General features: G+C 40.6%; 1 protein-coding gene across 2 annotated transcripts in view; it reads right to left on the bottom strand.

The window, feature by feature from the left end:
• The window catches only part of PPP2R2B (protein phosphatase 2 regulatory subunit Bbeta), a 228,960-nt gene that overhangs the window by 174,427 nt on the left and 31,521 nt on the right, over positions 1 to 23,012 (bottom strand). The window contains exon 1 of one of the 2 annotated variants that reach the window (XM_088661852.1): positions 22,704 to 22,766. The exons of the other annotated variant lie outside the window; for it this stretch is intronic. The gene's annotated coding sequence lies outside the window, so the exon portion shown is untranslated. Of the gene's footprint in view, positions 1 to 22,703; positions 22,767 to 23,012 lie in introns of those variants that run through there. 2 annotated transcript variants of the gene reach the window in all.

The raw sequence follows: 23,012 nt of genomic DNA, 5'->3' as shown, positions 1-23,012 counted from the left end.
TTTCAATGGGATGTGCACTCTCAATGTAGATCGCTACCACAATGTGGATAACCCCAAAGCTACCACCAGATGCTACACATGTTCATCAGCATTACTGGATGGTGCAATCCATATGGCAAGCTGCTCAAGGCATCACATTATTGCTGCAGGAAAGGACTGCCCACCTATTTAAAAGGCAAACCAGAAGATAGAATCTCTATTTGAAGCCTTCAGGAATACTGTATACATGGACTAGCAATACAATATACCTTAAGGCTGGCCAAACATCGCTTGTGAAAAGGATTTATTTGAAACCGTGTTCACTGCAAATCAGAAGAAGCAATCTGACAAATCCTTCCCAAAGAAGAAACCTTATCCTATTTTCATCTTCGCATCAATGTTAATTGTACATTAACACAGTGTACTACTGACACAGTGTAGTATAAAACTGCCCAGTTCACCTTGACCCAATAATAGCCATTATAGCTTAAAGGATTTATTAGGTTATCATGTCATCTCACATTCAGGGATTTTGTAATATGAAAATTACTGACATGGCAAGCCATAAGTATCCTTCTGGAGGTGTTCCACCTCATAAACCCCAATACAGAAATTTCACATGCCACAAAATTCATATTAAGAGTGCTGGTGAAAATCAGCCAGCAGGTTCTCAAAGTAGGGATTCTCACACTGGCTATAACCCTATAGGAACATATTCTGTTGACATTTACACTTGAGTCAATTTCATCTCAATAGTATCAGTTCCTCAATTAACACAAAAAAGAACTATTCTTCTGTTGCAGAGGTCACCAAATTTTCAAGATTAGGGTTCATTACATTTTAAACTGTGCAGATGAAACAGGTGTCAGTGTTTTTTGCTTAATTGCTCCAAAGCGTGGGTGTTACTCTGTGTATATAAGGCTCTGTTGAGAAGCATTTCGCTGTGGGAGTTTGGGGAGTGTGAATGCACTGATAAAGCATGTTTGGAATTAGTTTAAAGTCTCTGGAAGAAGGTTTGATGCTAACAGAGAGTTCTGAGTTTGTTTCCTTTATTTTCCTTTCTGTTGAAGCAAAGCCAACCATTTGTTTCTGTATACTGCTAAGGATACAGATTGCAGGAATTAAAGACTAGGTTGAGGAAAAACCTTTCGACTCCTGGTGACCTGCTTCAGCCAAGTCAGTTTCTGTTGCACATTTTCTTTTGACTCTGCTGGAAGCATACTTCCATGGGCCACTGGAAAACTGGGGTGTGAGTTTATCTTTCGCACCTTTCAGTACCTTTCAGTACCCAGTTATTCCCAATAGAAACAGCTACAGGAGGCACAGGTTTCTCTCTCCCCGACACTCTTTGACATGACAAGCTGCACTACCTGGAATTCTCTCTTCTGTACACTTATTGGGATATGGGAGTCCTAATTCTAAAAGGGATGTTAGAAAGATTTACTTTTGTTCATTTATAAAGCTGCATGAGTTGTTAGGGCTAAGATTTATTAATCCTGCATATCTTAGAAAACCCTTCATTAGGTATTCATCAGTTTATTGAGTTCAGGTGCATGTGTAAACAACTGTACAACCATGCTGCAAAAACCTACTGTTCCTGCCTAGGAATTCCCATTAAGAACAGAAAGTCACTGCAATGAGGGTCATAAAATCAACAGCTGAAGAGCTCATATGTGAAAGAAAGTAACCAAGGGTCAAACTAACTCACAAATGCTTGCCCACCCCTTGCCTACACAGGGTTTATTCATGTACATAATTATGCTACTTAAATAATGCTGAAGTCAATATAACTCATTCAGCCTTATAGTTTGTAGGACTGTTGTCCATGTCAGTGGAAAAACAAATAGTACATTCTTGTGAAGTGAGGCACAATTGTTTATTTTACAAGAATACCATTGTTGTTTATGAGATTTTCTGTCTAATTACCCCTAGACTGAATTGTTCTAAAATGTTTCACTTCTCATCATTGGGTATTATCTGTCAACTCTATGTGGTTTTTCCATTTTTTAGCCTGCATAATCCAGTTGATTCATCTCCAGAGAAACAACTTTCATTGACTACTACAGGCTTAGTATCAAGCCTCCATATGACTTGGATGGTGCCGTGATCAATCTGTTATGCAACATGCATTGTGCTGATTCGTGACATTCTTCTATTCTGAACTCTCTAAAATCAAGGAACAAGCCTTTACAACAACTAAAAGCATTAGCAGTCCTGAACACAAATGCATTTGCAGATTAAAATTCACAAAAGGTCAGCATGTCACTGTTGTCCAACCTCCCCAGGTATCTACCATGTCCCATTCTTTGGCATATCTTGAAGAGTGGAGGCACTTTTCACTCCAGTGGTTTTTACCTTCATTTAGATTTAAGAGCCTTTGTGCATTATCTTGCATAAGGCTAAAAGTGTGCAATAAAATAACTATGATAACTTCCTGTTCGACACATGCAAAAAGCTCCAGCTTTATCCTTTTCAGAAAAGGATGAATTGCCTCAACTTAACCACTTTAAAATTTTCATATTCACAATCCATTTACTAATTGGTGGAATAAATCAGATTGAACGTTACAAAGGAAGATAATTCTAGATTGGCAAACGTTGTTATTTATTCTTGCCATTTATGTCCTGTTACCACTAAATACTGTACTTCTGTATTTCAAGGTTTTGATTTTAACCTTTTAACAAAATCGCTTTCTGTCCTCTGCATTGTGACAGCTCCTTTCAGCCTGAAAGAATTCAGTTGCCACTGAGAGAATCAAACTGGGACCCTATGAACACTTACCCAGGAATAGGCTCCACAGAACACAGTGGGACTTACTTCAGAGAAATCATGCATATTAAATATTATTTTCTTTTTAACAGCAGCTCTAGGTACCTAATATTAAATTTGTGGGGGGGGGGGCGCCTATTTCCAGTCCAAGACTCATAACATTGTGACCCATATTAAACCTTTCCTATTAATCTGCAAAGATTAAGAATTACATATCCATTTATTTAATGGACTTACAGAATGCTTTCCAGACCCAAAGCAGTTTACAACATACCCAATAAAAATTGGCAAAAGGGTTACTTGAAGTGGGGAAAGCAGTTTTCATTGATGGTGGGACACTAGCTGTCATTTTAAATCAAAATGGTGGTCAGAAATGTGATTTTGGCATGTCTTTGGCCAATTTTTGTCATGATGGGTCCAAACTGCTGGTTGCAAACTTGGCATAAGGGTTCCTGAGGTGGAGGCAATGGTTTTTTGTCAAGGCTGGGATACTGGCCGCCATTTTGAGTTAAGATGGCAGACCAAAATGTGACTTTGATATTACTTCCCCTCAATTTTTGGTGTGACAGTTGAAACCCGAGCCAATTTGGATGCCTCTGGAGATAGTATTACCCAATCTGCCATGAGGTTTCCCAGTGGAGGAGACAGTTTTCATCTATAGTTGGTCACCAGTCACCATGTTGAATCAAGATGGCAGAAGAAATAAATAAACATTAGCACACACACAGATTGAATTGGATCTGGGTTTCCTGTGTGTGTGTGTGTGTGTGTGTGTGTGTGTGTACACAGCCCCAAAACTCACAAATTACACAATCTATATGAAAATCATATTGGTTTTGTTTGTTTGAATTCCTGGGCTGCACTGTCCACTCCCCGCTAGTAAAAAATATTTGAGTCAGATCACAATATTTTCTACAGCCCAAGTGATATTCATCCATGAGATATTTCTTAAAGGGCCATTTTAAAGTACTGAGGGACTGGAGTTTTCTGGATCTCAAATTTCACAGCTGTGAGGCCACTACCAAAATATACATTTGTTGAAGAGAAGTGTGTTGTGGCAAGGAGGGTTTATAGTGGCAGAGACCTCTTCTTTAAGGTCTATATACTTTAAGGCAGGAACACTGCTTTAAGGAGGCCTGTAAATTGCATTCCTGATACCTCTGCTACTACAGGGCTTCCTTTTGAGGAAGACTGGTAGGTGAGGTAGCAATGGTTCCATCTTGAAGGATTGGGTGGTTGCATAGTTAGGAACACCCATTGCTTTCAGGCAGCAGAAAAAAATGGAACTCCCAATGTCTTGCAGCTCAGTTCTTTGCAACAATGATGGAGATCTCATATTTAAGTCATGGATGCCCTAGCCTAGACTGCCCAGTGCTACCAGAAAGCCACATAAATGGAGCTCCTAGCAATTCTTTTCCTACCTCCTGTCTGTAAAGGGAACTTTTGAGAAAGGGTGGAGCAATGGGCATCTCCTATGCGTGTATCAATATCATATGCCAGTGTTTTTCAAATTTGGTTGTCCAGCTGTTGTTGGACTACAACTCGTCATGCCAATAAAGGTTTTGATACTGGACTACAACTCTCATCATCCCTAGCTAGCAGGACCAGTGGTCAGAGATGATGGGGGTTGTAGTCTAATAATATGACAAGTTTGAAAAACACTGTCATAGACTTTTGAAAAGAATATAGTTTTTCTGAGTGTTCTCTAATTGCTACAAAACCCCCCACTAAGTCCAAATAAATAACAAGCAAATCCACCACCAGCTTATTGTTTTCATGTCTTATTTGATGCTTGCTGGCAAACTTTCAAGGTAAACGCAACAGCTGCACACAGGCAGGCATATCCAAGGTACTGGGAAGCTACTGAATCAATTACTCTTCCTTGCAGAACCCACTATCAGATGTTGAAACACCATGAATTAACTTTGTCACATAATACAATCCCCCCCCCCTGCATTATCCATGAGCAATACTTACAGACTGCAATACAGGTACTGTTGTATTTTTATTCAAGTCAACAGAAAACATTTGCTAGATGAACAAATATCAAGTTCCTGAACATTAGCAGTTTTACTATATAAAGTAGCACCATTGAAGACTAATGGTATTTGCTAACCATTTAAAACTGTGTAGGTGCACTTGTAATGCATTATCTTCCCTGACTTCCATGGGACTTGAAGTCCAATACAAGAGACAGACCAGAGTAGTAATGCAACCAGGGAGCTGCTACATGACATTGAACGCCTGATCCCAATTCTGGCAATTGGGGCAGAGCCTGCTGGCTGAATGCTGTGTTGCAGCCAAGCTGCAATCTCTCTCTTCCTTTCTCTCATGGGTGCTGAGACCCACAATGCCAACACTATGCTCAGCTATCCCAGCGCAGCAGTTCAAAAGAGCATGAACCATAGATCAAATTAAGTGCAAATACCCCAGCTGAAATGGCTTGTAGATAATCATGTCCTGAGGCTTTAGGCAGCTTTTTTAGTACTCCTGCGAACTAATACCATGTAAGTAGATATATCCTGAAGATCCAAGTAATTTCACCTAATTGTCTGTTCTCATTCCAGGAGCATGTTAGCCTGAATGCCATTAGGCTGCGTTACATATGAACTTTAAGGCATATGACATATGGCGGTGAGCAGGTGGTATTGTGGGAGAGGTATTAACTATGTATATATGAAATCACAACAGGAATAAATATTTAATTTCATGTGCTGGAAAGCAAAGTAAGGTCTTTCATGACAGTGGACTCTAATGCATATGTAAATTAATTAGAATTCCTGACATTCATTGCACCAATTATTATTTCATAAAGCAATGCAATCATTTTAAACCAATATTGACTCCCTCCCCCCCCCCCAAAAAAGATGAAACTGTAGCTTTGAAAATGTAGCTGAGAACTGGGAAAGCTTTCACCCAGACAGAATGGGAATATTTTCAAAGTGAATTAAAAAGTGCAGATGTTAATAGCCCTAGTTTATATTAACCATATTTGAATGAATCTAAAGGCACAAGAGTGCCAGAAATCCAACAAATCTGCTCCAGGAATGGAAGCAGTATCTTGACATGAGGATTATGTAGATAGTTAACTGAATTGGATGCTGTCTTACTAAGACCTCCTTTTTAACATGGATATAAAATCACATTAGAAAGTTCACCTTTAAGCATGTTGCTTCCCATGAATTTCCTAAGTACACACAGACGAATTCCCCAGTTCTATTGTTGCTGTTTCTTGGGCCTGTTGGCATCAAAGGCAATAAACCGATTGGCTCGTTGTTAGACATACAAGAACCTTTCTCATTAATTTAAATCTAACCAGCATTACAATGAAAAACAGCAGAGATTTTGAGTTTAAACCAATATGATGGCCATGGTCAAATGCACTGCTTAAGGATCATTTACAAGATGCTGTCATGAGAAACTGAAAAGAGTGTGCATGCACATATGCACACACACAACACATACTGTAAGAGAGAGGGCTTGCAGAGAGCAGCCCACTCTGCTTACTTCCATCAGATGGGAGAGCAGCAGCAAGTCTGGGAGTTCAAATCAGGAACAGGAAGGGTTAAGAAGGGTCCAGGGCTCTGCAGAGTCCTGGAGGCTCAGCTCCAGGCTGGGAGAAGGGAAGCAGGGGCGGAGCTAGCTTCAGCAGGGGCTGGAAAGGAGGGAGTAAGTAGAACGGCACCTCAGGAGCCTGTTTTGGGACCACGGAGGACCCATAGAGCAAGGAGGAGGGGCGTTTGGATGCCCAGTCTTAAAAGGGGGGTCAGAGCCCACGAGACGCCATTGTGGGCTTCTGCCCCATGCAGAGCAGACATGATTTGAGACATCTCACCACTGTATATAGCATGCACAATAAAACTATGAAAATCCAGAGGATGTGTGGAGTGCTTACTCGGGAGTAGCCAACACCCCATCTGTGACACATACACACACATTTCCTAAATGGGGAGATTCCAGCAGCGTGCTGCAGCATTTTTGTAAAACTTTTTTTAAAAAACCTACATTTATATCCTGCCTTTCCTTTATGGAGCTCAAGAAAGTATACACGGTTACCCACCCTCCATTTTATCCTCACAGCAACCCTGTGAAGTAGTTGGGCTAAGAGAAAGAGACTGGCCCAAGGTACACTTAGTGACCTCCATGGCCATGAGTGGAGATTTGAAACAGAGTCTTCCAGGTTCCATTCCAAGCCTGTAACCTCACCACCACATTGGCTTGCTTGGCTTGAGTGTTGATTTTTTTCTCCATGGTAGTTCTTCTAATCTTAAAAGCAGACTGCAGTACAATAAGCCTGCAATTTACGCAGGGATTACATTCCGGGGATGGCACCTAAAGCCAAGATCACATATAGTTAAAACTTCCGGTGTCCCCCCGCCCATCTATGGGCACCAAAAAATGGCCTCCGCCAACACTGGAAGTTGCGTCGACGCACTTCTGGTCATGCGTAGAAGCTACTTTTGAAGCCGGCAGCGGCCATTTTTGGTGCCCATAGAAGGGCAAAGCGACACCGGAAGTTATGTTGACACAACTTCCGGTGTCACACGGCTGCCGGTCCCAGATTCTGCAGTCTGGGACTTGGAAGGTAAGGATGGCTGAAAATTCCAGTATTGGTTTTTTTAAGTTTTTCTAAGTTTTTCATTTCCCCAAAGTTCCATTCTACACATTTCTACATTGGTTTGCATGGTCTCCTATTATGCAATTTTTATATGCAGTTTTGCCTCCAATACACATTTCTGCAAAGCAATAATCCCTGACATACTATATTTTTGTGCATTATTTTCACTAATATAAACATTTGCATGCACACTTTGCCACAGTACATTCATTTTTGTGTACACATTACTTGACTGGAAAACTGCATTGCAACATTTGGTTAAGTACAATAACTGTTTCAGTTCACATATTACATATTACTATGGAAATATGAATTTGGTAAGTTTAAATGCAAACTGAATCTCCCTCATCTCTATACAGTACAGGACTATTTATCCCTATAAATCTTGTTATTTAATATCAGGATTTCTGGGGTTCTACCTTGAATTTCTACTGAAGGCAAACACGGAATATGACTTCGCTAATGTCATTACTGAAGACTAGGATATTTCATCTTATTTTTATAGAATCGGAAACAAGCTAGTGGGAACTTGGAAAATGGAAATTTCCTAGTAACAGAGACCAATAGCATGGCTGATCTTCAGTGAGTGTTCCAGAATCACACAGCATCTCATAATGTCAGGCACGAGGTTAGCAAAATTAGGGAGTCAAGTCACACAAAAGGAGACACAGTACTCCTCCTTCACGGATGAGAAGAAGAATGAGGGTCAGGACCTTCCAACAGCACAATAAAAGAATCAGTTCATTGAATGCAAAGTAGGTACAGATTTTCTACCTCCCAAAGGTCATATGATAAATAGTACAACTTCACAGTCACAAGCTGCCTATGATAAACAGTGCCCAGTTAATGAACACTGTTATGGACTCGCCTTTACTTTGGCTCAGTGGATTTGTAGTCTAGGAGAGTGTATTTCCAAACTTCTATTGGATGGATCATTGTTCTGTGACGTTTTGTTCATGGCTCTCTCCATTTGTCCTCATCCATTCCTGCATGTATGCATGGAAGCAAATGACTAGGTTTCCCCTTCCCACAATGAAGTTCCACTAAATCCTTTCCCCCCTAACCGGCCAAAAAGTTTGCTTTTTGCTTTACACAATCAACATCTATAAAGCACTGCTAGAATTAATGTTCTTAAAATGTCATTTTGGCTAAACCTAAGTCCTTCCCACCCCCCTCAGGTGTTTAAGTGGGGCAATTGGGGATAAACACTGTCCCCATCACCTTCCATATATCTGTCTCTAAAGCAGAGATCTCATGGCTGGATGGTTATAAAGGATGGAAGACCTCTTTGAGTACTGGAATCTAGACCCTGTTGGGGGAATTCTGCCACTGCAGCATTGTGACCTGGTAACCATAAGGAAAAGGGGGAGAACCTCCAGCCCATGGGGCCTTCCCATTCACCCCACACCCTTCCATTCTCAACTGTTTTTAAACCTAATGGTTAATGCTGTCATTTAGGGGAGGGGCAGTTACAGCTGGAACAATAAGGTTTAGCCTTCCTCTCCTGCAGGTTGTAACCTCCACTACCACCCCTCCACCACATGCAGCAATTAGGCTTTTGAAAGCAGCTTGCATTGCTGCCAATGCGTTTCTGGGGTAGTGGTAGCTGTAGGGGAGAGTGAGAAGGAAAAGGAAGAGAGAATAAGGTGAAAGTGTGTGTGTATGTGTGAAATAAGGAAAGTGAGAGGAGGAAGAGAAGAAGAAGAGGAGGAGGAGGAGTTTGGATTTGATATCCTGCTTTATCACTTCCCTAAGGAGTCTCAAAGCGGCTAACATTCTCCTTTCCTTTCCTCCCCCACAACAAACACTCTGTGAGGTGAGTGAGGCTGAGAGACTTCAGAGAAGTGTGACTAGCCCAAGGTCACCCAGCAGCTGCATGTGGAGGAGCAGAGATGCGAACCCGGTCCCCCAGATTACGAGTCTACCGCTCTTAACCACTACACCACACTGGTTCTAAAAGGAAGGTAGGAGACAGAATAGCTACATATGGAGGAACCTCCAGGCCCCACCCACATTTGACACTGGTCTTTTTTTCTAATTTTTTTCATTCTTTTTATAATAAGACATATAATAAACACAAAATGCAAACACATACTAAGAAAAGACAATAAAAGAAAAAGAAAAAACAATAAAAAACAATACTAATACATAATCTTACCCATCTATTTTGCTAAACATTTTTATGTGGACTCCCTCAGGTCCCCCCTCACTGATTTCCATTTTTAACTCAACTTTAGCAATTTTCATATATCTTTAACAATTTTCAAAACACATAAATTTTAACTTCATTTACTATTTCAACTTTTATTACTAACTTGTATCTACAGTAATTTCAAACCATACTATCTTATATTTCTCTCCCTAGCCTAAAACTACTTCCCAAAGGTATCCATGAATTTAAACATTTCATCATTTCCCCCCAAATAACATTTAAACTTTTTCTCTTCTATTTCTACCATGTCCTCCCCATGTCTCGGTGTCTCCCAGTCGCTTCAGCAAGTTCCATAAAACAGTCAAATTTCATTCCAGTTATACCTATTAGAGAAAAAACAACAATTTTCCCTTTTTACCCCACTCCCAATCTAACACACTTTATAACCCAAGCTTCCTTCTTCTCCCCCTGCTGCCCCCTATTTCAGCCAATTCTCTGAATTGCCAACCTCTGATAATAACATTTTCAAGTCCTCTTTCTGAACTCTGTCCCAAGAATAAGTCTTGCTCTCTCAACTGTGAGGGAGCAAAGTTCCTTAATGGCTCTTGGTAACTTTTTCTCATATCTCAGCTCAGCTCATACTAACAATTTCAAATTCCCTTGAATTCTGTCCCAAAATGGATCTTGTTCTCCCATCACTGAGAGAACAATATTCCATGATGGATCTTGGTAGGTTTTTCCGACATCTCGTGCATTATCCAAAACAACTAAATGCTCCACTTTCCTTTCCTTTCCTTTCCAGAATATCCATTCATTTTTCCTTTTCCTCAAAAAAATGATTCATCCTTTCAATCTGTAATCTGTTTCACCTCGCTTTTAATTTCCCACAACAATTTTAAGACTGACTGTTGAAAGCCAGGTGTTGTTTGCTGGCATTTTTCAAACTTCAAGGACACAGCAGGGATTGGAAAACAGGAAATGGTGCAGTTTATGCCTCCAAGCTCAAGAAACAAAGGTTGTATCCAAACTGGCTACAAAGTACTGTATCATTATAAATTCCTCTTTGTTACTGTAAAACTCTTATAGCCATTTAAAAAGAAAGAACAGTTGCAAGTCCAATTATTAGCTGTCAAACTTGTTTCAATGCTCCTCGCTGCAAACAGTTCAAAGCCTCTAGGAAGTAAACAAATTCCTTTCTATTGTGACATCATAATGGTGTCTCGCTGATCCATGCGGGATGCCGATTCCAGCGTAAAAAGCGGCTTTTCCCAGTCCAAATTTATAAAACTTTACAGGAATTTTGATTGAATGAAACTATTCCCCCCTTCACCCTGCCTCAAGGGGAGAATTTAAGTTCAGTCTTTGGAAATTTAAAGAGTTCTATATATCTTTCCGGCTTCGGGAAATGTAACTGCTTCTCAGTTCTCTCAGTGAGGAGAGATTGGCTTCCGTTTTTAGATCTCTCTCCTGTGGCCAAATTCTTCAAATTTTAATCCAATAAATCACATTACTCACGATACAGTCCTTGAATTTAAAAGTTACTTTGGAAGAATTGACTGCTGATGCCTCTCAGTTTCGCAACTTCGTGCTTTCAGAAGAAGTGACTTTGTCCGATGCCCTGCAGCTCCGACCCCTTCGCTCTCGGGGGCTCAAAACAGAGCCTTACTGGGGAGGGGGGAGCACGCTTTTCGTGCCCGACGGAAACACTCGATTTGGGGTTCTTTTGGGGGTCTGCTGTGCTGGAGCGGTTTCCCCGTCTCTGACTGTGATGGCCGCGCGATCAACCAGAAGTCCCATTTGACACTGGTCTCGTCCACTGTCGGCATGCTGCCTGCAACAGATTTCTCCCAAAGGAGTCTGGCCTTTAGAAGAAAACAAAGGTTTTCCACCTCTGCCCTAAGCAGTAAGTATTGCTGAAATTTGCTGAAGTATTGCTGAAAGCAACGCAGAGGCTTTTTGGAAAACTGTGGGACAACTGCTTCCCCCGAGTCATGATGGGAAATATCAACAGTTGGAAGAATGAAGGACACAACACCAGATATGGGCTGGGAAAACATATTGGGGGGGGGACTACCACATGCAGGAAAGAACAATGGTTACAGACTAAGTACCTCACCTGAAACTTTATAAATTGTTTAATATATTAACATGAATTGAAAACATAAGATTGTAGCTGTTGTATGAGGGATTATTATCTTGAAGGGAATGTAACTGAAATTATTAAAATTTTGAAATGCAGAAAATAAAAACAAAGAGGGAGCCATCAAATCTAGCTAAATTGTATAATTTGGTACATGAATAATTGATTTTAATAATTGTATTAATTAGATAAAATGGGCATTGTTATAATGAGGCTGTTATTGGAACTATATTGGAAAATCACTAAAAATATTTTTTTTTAAAGAGAGAGAGAGAAAAATGAGAAATGTCCACATTATGACAAGATCTTCCTTCCCAGATCAAGCTGTATTACCCATGTGGGGTAGGGTGTCACAAAAGAAACATTCAGATTGGGAAAGAATGAAAACATACCAGTAATTTATTAGTGACTCGGATATTTGTATGCAGAGAAAGAAATTATAAACACACCAATGGGATGCAGGGATCCCTCCTTCCCATCAATGATGTACAACTGAAGCCATTACCAGAAGTATTCTTTCCTCTCTTTCATTTTGTTTTGCTGTGAATAGATGGATTTCAATTTATTTAAGGGCGCAATTTCCAGCTGATATAGGCTCTTCTATTGTAAAATCCAATTTCTGTATTTTTTAAAAATCAAAATAAATCTCCAGTGTATATTTTATTTTTAAGTTGATGCATCTCTCAACTTGCATCTCTCAGTTTTATTGCTCTTATAGGAGTGATTTTAATGAGTTTTCAATTTATCACGGTTTTGATATTAAGAAAACAAGCTGCCTTGGGCAACCAATGGGGTGGAAAGACAGAAAATAAGTTCTAACAAAAACAGATAAATATATAAATGGTACTTTGTGGAACTGTTAATGATGTAGTATCTTTTCCCATAACATGTTCAACGTATCCTTAATTGCCCCAATCCAGCCTCAGCAGATGGCCTATGTGTGCTGTTTCATGTACACATACCTGTGGGATAACCAGCCACATATAACCAACATGCTTAAGTCTAATTAATGCATGAAGGGGTTAAAACTATAGAGGAAGCTGTCCTGCCATGCTTGAACCAACATGACCTACTATATCCCATAACATAGAGAGAGAGGGAGGCTCTGTCTTCAGTTCACACCTGCTGATATTGGATAATGCTGTACATGGGAAAGCCGCATACAATACACAGGATGTTAGAATGTGGGTGCTCATATAATCCAGGCAATGTGATCTCCATTAACACTGCACTATACAGATGAAGATAGGCTTTCCCATATTTCCTGAACTGAGGGTGGAAATGTATATCCTATTCTGCTGATAGTTATCCACATAACCACAGCTGCAAGTAAACATTGTCCTGTTTGGCACATAACACTAAGCCATAGTTTGTTGAACAAATGTTTCTCCAAATATTGGTTTGTTTTCCAGCTGCTCTTGCAGCCTTTGTAATTTGTTTTGTGTCTAGGGTGGGGTAGCCAAACAAACTATGGTTAAGGAATGGTGGTGGGTTCACATGTAACACTGAGCCATGGTTAAAATAAATCCATGTTTGTAAGCCAGCAACAAATTATGGCTTCAGACTATGGTTTGATGGCAGTAAAGAACCAGTTAACACTCTAAACAGGGTTCACACTTAACACTAAGCCATAGTTTAATAAACTACAGTTGAATAAACTATGGCTTATTATCAGGTGCAAACCAGGCCATTAACTCAAACAATGACTAGAGTTCATGGTAGTAACAATGTTATATAAGGAATATGGAGAGAGTAGTCATTAAAGCAGCAGTGCTAAAAATGCAATCTTTATTGCTCCCTCTTGCATAACCCATCAAAATCCTAATAGTTTCCCAAGAGAAAATGTGCCCAGATAAACCCCATGTAGCAAAAGTGGTTTTTTTTTAAACAACAGACTGGATCTGGTGATATTTTCTCGCAGTGTTCTTATTCTCAAACTGAGACACCAAATCACTGTGTCAATTATCTGAGCCCATATTTTTTCTTCAGCCTCAATGCTTCATATTTGAAATGGGACTAATAGTGAATGAACAGTTATTGCAAAGTCAGATTAAAAACAGACACCTGCCAAAGCAAAACTAATTACCCTCCCAATCGAGACAGCAATAATGTTTATAACATTCCTAAAGAGGAATCATAAAATTCTAAATCTACATCGCCCACCAGGAATATAAACTATAGGGAATAATAATTTATTCACAGGGTTGCTGCAAGGATTAATGAAACAAAGTAGATAATAAAAGTGCTATATAAATGAGGAGGGCTTTGCAGTTATTCAGGAGACAAGCTTCCACAAGAGAGACAAATTCTCTGTGTAAATATATGTATAAATATTATCCCATTCCACTCAAGTTCTTTGCTAAGGTGCAATAAAAGTACATACTTGCTATTTGTCATCCGCAATAGAATGAGGTGCATCTATAAATACTCACATTTGTATCATAAGAAGACATGCTGGACCAGACAAAAAGCTCATCTATGGGAAGCTCACAACAAACAGAACATGAGCACAATAGCACTCTCCTGCTCATGATCCCCACCAAATGATATTCAGATACATAACACTGGAATATATAGCCATTATAACCAGTAGCCATTGATAGCCTTATCTTCCACAAACTTGTCTAATACCCTTTTTAAAGCTATCCATGACCACCACAACCTCTTGTGAAAGCAAATTCCACAGATCAAGTTATGCTCTGAGTAAAAAAGTATTTCCTTTCGTCTTTCCAACACTCAACTTCACTGGGCACCCCTGGGCCTTGTAATGTGAAAAAAATGCTTCTCTGTCCACTTTCCCTACACCGTGCATGATTTTTATACACCTTTGGCATGTCCCCGCTTACTTGTCTTTTTTCTAAACCAAAAAGCCCCCAACGTTGCAACCTTTCCACATAGGGGAGTTCCTCCAGTCCCTTGATAATTTTGGTTGCCCTTCCTTTAAGGAGTACAGGACAGTGTAGATGGTTTATCTCCTTTTCTACTTTGATTGGGTTCTGAGATACTGACAACGAAGGCAGCCATTGATCTTCATAGCAGCTGACCAAGCAACTCAGTTCTTTCCAGTGCAATTCTGTTAACTGCAGCAGACGACATAAAGGTGTCCCCGCCTGATAGGCATACAACATTTAGGCATCTTTTTGGTTTACTGAACTATGCAGAACGGTACTTTTAAGCACACTATCTAAATTACTGCATATGTAATTATATAGAGTGTGTTTGTTTCCTGCTTTTTTCAGCTGGTTGTGTGCTGCTGAAAGAAAGCATATAATCCTTGCTAATCAAGAGAATGAAATGTGGAATATTTCCAGTGGATCAAACAACACTTTAATGTCTTTTAGAGGGGATAGTGCAAACCCCTGTCACACACACCCTTGCATCAGAACTGTAATTAGCTTAACTACTTATATAGCAAATAGGATTTGTTATTTGCAAATGCGCAAAGCCATATGCTGCCATGCCAGTGCATCTGAATGGCTGGAGCATAGGTTCCTTAGCACAAGCTTATCTTTTGCTTTCAAATTGCCCTTTCTAAGCACTTCCACAAATGAGGCTTTTTGCTTTCTCTATTTATTTGCCAACCACATTGATACTGCAAAATGGAGGAATAGAATAAATTGCTTCATGCTTTCTTTGACCTCAGATCTGGGATGCTTTTCTACTCTCTTACCAGCATGCTGCTAACGCGACCCCTTTTAAAGCAATACGGCTTAATAAGTGCACAGGCAGGGAAATGTATGTGGTAGTTTGCATGATTTAAATTCTGGCATCCTGTTCCTAAGTGATGCAATGCAGCACTGTGATACTTCAGCCAGGAGGATGTAATATGCAGGGATGTGGCCCTGGAGGCAACAAGGTGGAGTACAAAGGAGTGAGCCAGCAGTAAATCACACAAAGTAAGTGGAGTTAACTCTCTATTGGGGTGGAGGGAACCAGGATCTGCCCAGGAGCACAGCAATTCTTCTTAGGTAGGTCTTGCCTATATGAATGAAGCAGTTGTGGAGACTGAAGGTCCCTGCCTTCCCACAGCTGCCTAAGTCCCCTCCTCTCCAGTATTTTCCCCAAGCAATCTGAGACTACACCTGTGCGGTACTAATTTCTCCTCCACCCTCCTCATGCCTCTCCTGGTTCTGTGAGACCGGGAGCGAGGGGAGCTTGTCACATCAGGAGCAGGAGACACCCATGCCTCTTCACCATTCTGACTCATCTCTGCCTCTTGGCCTCCCTCATCCCACTCACTTGCTTCAGCTTCTGATTCTGGGCTGCTCTCTGCCACAGACTCCCCCTGCTCACTGAGCCCCAACACCTTCTCCCAGCCTTCTCTCTCTGACCACTCAATGTCAACCCACCACCAATCTCCTGTCTCTGAGCCGTTTTTCCTTGGGGGTTCCTCGGCTGGTTCCTCCCACCATTCCTCTGCATCTAGCCATCCCTGACAGCTAAGCAGTCAAATCCATTGGGCACACAACAGAATACACCTTGTGCTATATTATTTTTCATTGATTGAGAAAGGTCACTTTTTTCAGAAATCCATAGACTAACCCAAGTTTTTACTGACTGATTTCCCTGTCAATTAATTTGGTTGGCCTTGCATTGACCTGCTAAGACCCTACTCCCTCATCATAGGTCACACACAAAAAGGCAAAAGATTTATTGATTTATTTTCTTACATTTATAGCCCATCTTTCTTATGTCACTGAACCCAAGGCAGCATACATGTGGTTCCCAGGAGGCCACCCATCCAAGCCTTGCCCAGACCAAGATCTGCTTAGCTTCAGCATGGTGTTGCCCTCATGTGCCACAGAGATGAGCTATGAACCACAGATAAATGGCTGTATCAGTATCGGTTGCCTTTTTCTTATCCCCATAAATATACAGAAGGGCTGCATCTGCAGTAAGTAATTCAATGAGGGTGTATGTGGGTTTTTTGTGTTCTGATTTATTAGAGTTGTGGTAATGGTGGTAGCTCTATGAAAACATTAGCAAGTGTAAAGTTTTCTGAAAACATATTCAGGGAGAAGATGGATTGCTGCTGATCACTTTTGTGGACAACATAAAACTGTTGGCATGTAGTCAGTAGCGATGAAGTCAGAGAAGATGCATCCGAACAACCGGAAGTGCTAGCAATAAGCCAACCTGAGTCCAGCAGCATTGGCCTTAATATAGCCAAATTCAATAAAGCTAAGTGGAATGCAGCCTAATTCAAGGTCATGAATGGGACATAACTTTCTATAATATTACTACTGTACACATGGTGAAGAGCCATACCTCAGTTCTGGTGCTGATTCTGCATCAGAAAAAAACTTGCCCCAAATAGGAAGACTGGATTACGAATTGTAACTCTTGGCACCTAAGATCCTTTATGTGAATGAGAAGAATGATTTCAGGAGGGAGAAGAGCCAGCTGAAAGCAATGACCCAGCAGAGGAAGAGCTGGCAGTGACTGTATAAGGCTCTCAGTCCCCTCTTTATCTTTGTTGAGTTCTAACAGCTCCGTTTCAAGCTCATTTACATTCGGTTCTGCTGCTCCAGCCCCCTTGTTCCTGATCTGGAACTAACATCCAGCTTGTTTACATCCTGTTCTGACTCGGCTCCAGCCTCCACACGGGGTGTCTACCTCTATGCCACACCCAGGACAAAAATAAATAAATCTTAATTTCACATATATATGCTCATGGGGTCTGAACTGGTGATGACTAGCCAGGAATGAAGCCTTGGGGTTTCAGTGAAGAATGAAGATGTTGACCCAGTATGTAGCAGCTGTGAAAAAGACAAATTCCATGCTAGGGATCATTAGGAAAGGAATTGAAAATAATAATAATAATAATAATAATAATAATAATAATAATAATAATAATTTATTATTTATACCTCGCCCATCTGGCTGGGTCTCCTCAGCCACTCTGGGCGGCTTCCAACAGAAACATTAAAATATACTAATTTCTTAAACATTTAAATCCTCCCTAAACAGGGCTGCCTTCAGATGTCTTCTAAAAATCTGGAAACTGTTTTCCTTTTTGACATCTGATGGGAGGGCGTTCCACAGGGCGGCGCCACCACCGAGAAGGCCCTCTGCCTGGTTCCCTGCAACTTGGCTTCTCACAATGAGGGAACTGCCAGAAGGCCCTCGGAGCTGTGTCCAGGCAGAACGATGGGGGTGGAGACGCTCCTTTAGGTATACTGGACCGAGGCCGTTTAGGGCTTTAAAGGTCAGCACCAACACCTTGAACTGTGCTCGGAAACGTACTGGGAGCCAATGTAGATCTTTCAAGACCAGTGTTATGTGGTCTTGGCAGCCGCTCCCAGTCACCACTCTAGCTGCCGCATTCTGGATTAGTTGTAGTTTCCGGGTCACCTTCAAAGGTAGCCCCACGTAGAGCGCATTGCAGTAGTCCAAGCAGGAGATAACTAGAGCATGCACCACTCTGGCGAGACAATCTGTAGGCAGGTAGGGAAAATAAAACTGCCAATGTTGTTATACAAATCTATGGTATGATCACATTTGGAATACTGTTTGAAAATGTTCAGAAAAGGGCAACCAACATGTTCAAGGGAATGGAGCAACTCCCCCATGAGGAAATGTTGCAGCATTTGGGCTCTGTTAGGCAACAATATTTTTTATTGCAGATTTTCATGGGCAATTCCTTAGCTGTGGAAGTAGCTGCAACAGAGGCTCCGAAAACACTCACAGGTGTATGAAATGTGTGCAAATACATTTCCATGACAAAAGTGTTAGTTTACCTTCCGTTGCACTATGGTGCATACATTGGAGTCTATGATTTTCACAATCCATATCAAATCTAGTTACAGGTAGGTAGCCTTGTTGGTCTGAGTCGAAGCAAAATAAAAAAATTCCTTCGGTAGCACCTTAAAGACCAACTAAGTTTATATTTTGGTATGAGCTTTCGTGTGCATGCACACTTCTTCAGATACACACTGTATCTGAAGAAGTGTGCATGCACACGAAAGCTCATACCAAAATATAAACTTAGTTGGTCTTTAAGGTGCTACCGAAGGAATTTTTTTATTTCATATCAAATCTGTTGGTCTTCAAGTTGCCACCACAGAGATCTTTGACTCTTTCTGCAATACACTAACACGTCTCCTTTGGGAGGGTAATCAGAGATCAGAATACAAAGGAGTGTTATTTATATAGACTGAGAAGGGAGGCACACCAGGACTATTCACATGACCTTCTGCCTGCAGCCAAATATGTTGACCAAATCTTTATTTTTAAAATTGGCTTTGTGGCAAAATGTGTCCTTGGCCTAGGATATTGTTAGTGCACAACAAGGGCTGCAAAATCTTGAACTTGGCTCACCATGTACAGTACAGGAAAGTGACAAAAATAAAGTAAAATGGCTGTCTTTCTTAAACAAGGATACCCTTAACCCAGAACAAGATTCCTTAGGGTCATTGTTTTGTACATTCCTTCATTACTCTGTACATTCAAACAACTAGCAGTTTCTGGTCCCTGCACCTTGGGTAGTGAAGGTGGTGTTGAATAGGTTTTTATAAATCTTTTGGGGGAAATGTAATTCATAAACCTAATATCTGTACACTATCAGTATTTATATGTACCCATATCATCTGGAAAAAGAAGTGCTGAAAAGTGTTAATTAATAAAAGATATCATGTCTTATTAACGTTCATATCATAATTACTAAAATCACAAATCCATCTGTTATGTAGTCAGCAAACAAGACAAATGACTATGTTCTGTTAAACCGATTATCAAATGCCTCAGGGAAGAAAATCTAATAGCCTCAGCTAAATCAAGAATCAAACAACAATTCCTTTTACCACATAAAGCTGTAGACACAGACACACACATGTATATGCACATTTAGCCTGATTGACAAATAATTTTACTATAATGTAACCCCCTCACCTCTACTCTGCATACAGACATCAGGTCACAAAAAATGAAATGACAATGTAAATTTCACAACCTTTAACATTTCATCTTTTCTTTTTAATTTTTGTAGCCAATGCATTTTTTTATTCTTCCCTGGAATCGCACCATGTCATAACAGCTATTCTGTTAAACATTAAATCCCATTTGCCAAGATGGTAATTTGGTTTGTGTAATCCAATTTAATAAATAAAATTAACCTCGTTTGTAATGATTTGAGCAGATTATTATTATTATTTAAAAAAGAATGCTCATATTTTAAATATCTGATTTGTAAAGGTGTTTCCATGCACCACCAACACATCCTAACACCTGCCAGTAATACAGCTAGGATTGCTCTGTTAGACACATAAAATGAAAATAATGTAAAATGCAAACTCACTAATTCCTTCCTCTAGCTTCTGAGTATAAAAAGTGCCACCAAAAATTTCACTCTGCCTTGCATACATGAACTATTCCAAACACAATCTTTATTGCTGTTAAGTTCAAGCAACATAGTGTTGCACGCCACTCCAATCTCCAAGCAGTGTGAAATTCCAGGGGCGGTTACCTAGGGTCCATGTTTCCTTTTGGAAATGAGGCACAACAGAGACTGTGGGGTTTGTATGATACATGGTTTATTTACACATATATACAACCTGAGCCTATGATGGAGCATTAAACACCAACCAGACTGAATCTGACATGGGGACAAATAGAAGAGGACGCCTTCACCCCGGTATGGCAGCCCTTTATCACATACACAGCTCAACAAGACCACAACAAGAACCCACTGACAGTATACAAATCAATACGGCTTACTTGACCCAACAATCCCTCTGCCCCCCCCCCAACAAATGCAAACAAACCTCACTGCAGCCAACAACAGACAACCAAACATGCCCTGCCCGCCATCCCTCTCACTACCAAGGAAATGTAATAAGCAAATAGAAACTGAACCTACCCCGTTGACGCTGACAAAAAACTCCACTTGTACACTATTTAAAGAATATGTTTCACCACCCCACCCTTCCTCTCTCCTCTCTTTTCTTCCCCAACCCTATACTGAATATATATATAATACTGAATAATATAATACAGTATAATATTATAATACAGTATAATATACTGAATAATGATATAATAATGAATAATGTCTCATGTCAAATGTAAATGATTTGTAGAAAAGGCTTTACAACCTGACAAAAGTGACAACACACATACTTTTGTAAACCAAGAAAATCTGTAATAATTTTTAAAAACAAAACAAAACAAAAAGAAAACAGCCATGGCTCTTCAACTCTCTGCTCCAGCTTTCAGCCTGCAACTTTTTGCATCCTGGTTCTAGCTCACACGAAAGAAAGAAAGAAAGAAAGAAAGAAAGAAAGAAAGAAAGAAAGAAAGAAAGAAAGAAAGAAAGAAAGAAAGAAAGAACCCTCCAATGACTCTCACCTATTGTCTCTCCAACTACTAACTAACTTGGAGGAGGGAGGGAGGGGCTCTCCTCCATTTGTCATCAGGTTCAGAGCCCCTCTCCATAGCTTTCTTAAAGGGACATTACTTTCCTTTTCTCTTTTTAATAGCTCATCTCCAAGGTGATTACCTCATCAGCCTGGTTTGTATTTTAATAAAATCTGGTTCCAGGAGTTGAGTATCTGGCAGAGGTTCAGTGTCCAGTTTAACACTGCGAGCACTTATTAAATTCTAAAATTTACTGGAGTAATTCAGGGGAGTCTTGTATCCCAAAACTCATAACAATGGAGACTGATGCGATGCATTTCACACCCTGCATTGCTTTCACTCTCAAGGACAAGTGTCCCTGCAAAGCTCCACTTTCAGCAAACAGGAAAAAGGAACAGATCTGAATGTGGTCTAGCAGAAGGAAGATATAAATGTACACATCTGGGGCCTTTTTTTGCAATGCATGTATGTCTGATTTGGGGTGGGAAAGAAGACATGCACATTTCGTAGAAGGACATGTAAGTGAAGGATGCAAACTAGAAAGTTATGAGCAATGGAATCTCTCCTTTTGGATCTCCATGGGAACTCTCTCAAGGTCAGCAGAGTTTCAAGACGTCAGCAGAGGCTGATGACCATTGTTCAAATAGATGAAAATGGTCACTTTTATCTTCTTGAACATAAATAGATGAAAGCACCTGAACCTCCATGCTGAATGTTTCTCCACACCCACTAGTTAGAGCATGACCAGGCGGCATTAGGATACAAAAAGAGTAATACCCACAACAGATAGGCCCATTCTGAAAGAACAAATGGCACACACATAATTGGACCAATCCGCTGTTCTGTCACAATTTGGTCTCATGTACAAAGCTGTTGCTACTGGAACAACCCCTAGCTCACTGCTTGGGGAGTTAGTCCAAAGTACTGATTCCTGCATTTATTTCAATACTGATTTTGTGAATCACTCAATAAATCTACTGTTAAGGCAAGGTAAAGGTAAAGGGACCCCTGACCATTAGGTCCAGTTGTGACTGACTCTGGGGTTGTGGCACTCATCTCGCATTATTGGCTGAGGGAGCCGGCATACAGCTTCCAGGTCATGTGGCCAGCATGACTAAGCCGCTTCTGGCAAACCAGAGCAGCGCACGGAAACGCCGTTTACCTTCCTGCTTGGAGCGGTACCTATTTATTTACTTGCACTTGACGTGCTTTTGAACTGCTAGGTTGGCAGGAGCTGGGACCGAGCAACGGGAGCTCACCCCGTGGCAGGGGTTCGAACCGCCGACCTTCTGATTGGCAAGCCCTAGGCTCTGTGGTTTAACCCACAGCGCCACCTGCGTCCCGTTGTTAAGGCAAGGTAGAAGCAGCCAAAAGACATTGCATAATTGGGGCTTTCACCCTCACTTCTGCAAAGATCCTACAGTAGTCGAAGCTGACATGAAACAATGATATCACTCACATTTTTAGCATGCTGTATAAGAATCAGTAAAGAATGCTATAAAGGAATAAATCCTGTTTCTATCAGGTTGTTATTTCTCGATCTATCATTCCACTGCTTTCAGATTTCTGATTAAAACATTAGACCCTAGATAGGAACTTAATCTGCTATTAACTTAAACGGTCACATCAATTAACTTGTTTCAGTGGAACAATCCACTTTTAATTATCAGACAGGCGGTAAAAAAATATACCTTGATGGTGTTGTAATCAGGGTTTACCGCTTCATTACTGCTTCCAAATTTCTCTTAACTCTCAGGCAGAGTTCAGTTGAAAATTGAAAGGAAAACAACGCTTCTTAGCAACCCTTTTTCCTGAAGCTATTAACGGCCACTTCATTTTGTTCTGAAATTTCCATTTCAGGCATGTTACTAAGAAACCAGATTAAAGAGAAACAAAGATAGCATGTGAGGGGGAGAGGAAACGGCACACGCAGACACGGCTGGAAGGAAAATGCAGGGCTTCCCACCTAAGTAGAAATTTGTAACAGATGAAACATACTG

This window comes from Zootoca vivipara, chromosome 2 (assembly GCF_965207765.1).
Source record: "Zootoca vivipara chromosome 2, rZooViv2.hap1.1, whole genome shotgun sequence".
NCBI lineage: Eukaryota > Metazoa > Chordata > Lepidosauria > Squamata > Lacertidae > Zootoca > Zootoca vivipara.
Note: the sequence above shows the minus strand (reverse complement) of the source record. Positions and strands in the feature narration are given on the sequence as shown.